General features: G+C 35.4%; 1 protein-coding gene across 1 annotated transcript in view; it reads right to left on the bottom strand.

Moving 5' to 3' along the window:
• Positions 1 to 696, bottom strand: part of LOC107672585 (protein-methionine sulfoxide oxidase mical3a-like) — a 94,361-nt gene extending 93,665 nt beyond the window's left edge. Inside the window, exon 1 of the mRNA XM_016465836.1 lies at positions 509 to 696. The gene's annotated coding sequence lies outside the window, so the exon portion shown is untranslated. The remainder of the gene's footprint in view (positions 1 to 508) is intronic.
• Positions 697 to 1,495: the final 799 nt, after the last annotated feature.

Genomic DNA, 1,495 nt, shown 5'->3' with positions numbered 1-1,495 from the left:
ATGTGCCCGTTCAAAAGGTTTCTGTCCAATTGTAGGTTTTTTAAAGCCTAAACCTAAACGTTTTACCAACATTGCAATTTTATCTGATTTTGTTTGCATTACACCAAAACGTTACAGTAATGTTTTGAGGCTAATTAAAGAAACCCTGTCATTTTCAGTGTATTTTCACAACATATTATTCTGGTTATACTATAAAAACATTTTGTGACTGTTCACTCTCGGTCTTCTCTAAGCACCAACTCACAGGCACCTGCACCATGATGACTTGATTTGGTCTTTCTCATCACAACCTAAAAAGCATATGCTATCATTATGAACTACAATTATTAAGTGGACGCCCCCACATGTCGGAGAGGATCTCAATTTAAACAGATGAAATACAATAACCCAATCCACAGCATTACCACTGTCTCCTTCGCGCACCATTTGTGGCCTTTTAGATTCCAAATAAATAATGCACACTGTCTATATGCAAACTGTATGATAAGAAAGTTGTGCTGATACTTACAGAAGGGTGTGTCCAAAGTGCTAATGCAAAGAAAACACAAACACACTAATCACACAGCGTGCTGTAAGATCCTTTCTGCTGGGCACTTGTGTAACTGGGCCCGGAGCCAGTCTCTGCTATGCCACTGTTGTCTCTCGGTATTGGAGATGCTGATTCAGCAGCCTTTTCATGAACACACTATACACACATCTTGGTAACTGTCCTTCAGAGGTAGATTAATCCACACTTTGGGTTAAGACACTTACCAGACGGGATTACAGGAAAGGGTGACAAAGGAGAACCAGAGGACAAAGCATGATGTCTGAACAATGATCAGGTATACCAACAAGAACAAAATCAAGATAATTAACCTATCTGAAAATCAGTCTCTAAATAATAACTAAATAAAAGTGTATTTGTGTTAAGCCAAACATTTTGACTTGGTCACGTCTGAAACAATTAACCAATGTGTACTAAACTTGCAGAAAATTCCAAGATTTCTACTTCAGAGCACTGATTTTAGCCTGTGACATACTGTCATGAAGCAAAGCTTAATGGAAATAGAATATGATGGCAGCCATTTCATATTTGAACTAAACAATAGCTGTACAATACAAAGTTATTTATACATTTACAAAAATTATATTTAAATTTATATATTTAGATTTAAATTACATTTTATATGTTAAATTATTATGATTTTGTTTTTATTATTTACCATTACTGATTACTTTTTTTCTGTGACTTTTAGATGCATTCTACAATGTGCAAAATCATGCCAATAAGATATTAAACAATTGAGTGGATGTTGTCGCCCTCTAGTGACCAAGAGCAGAAAGACATTGATTTACTCCGAAGATATAATGATAAAAGCAGGCGTGAATCTGACTTTTTTTTCTATTTAAATGAAAAATGTTAAACACACACACACACGCACACACATGTTGTGTTTCCATGTTTTATGGGGACATTCCATAGGCGTAATGGTTTTTATACTGTACAGACCGT

Source organism: Sinocyclocheilus anshuiensis, unplaced genomic scaffold (genome assembly GCF_001515605.1).
Source record: "Sinocyclocheilus anshuiensis isolate Anshui unplaced genomic scaffold, SAMN03320099.WGS_v1.1 scaffold28, whole genome shotgun sequence".
NCBI classification, from domain to species: Eukaryota; Metazoa; Chordata; class Actinopteri; order Cypriniformes; family Cyprinidae; genus Sinocyclocheilus; species Sinocyclocheilus anshuiensis.
Note: the sequence above shows the minus strand (reverse complement) of the source record. Positions and strands in the feature narration are given on the sequence as shown.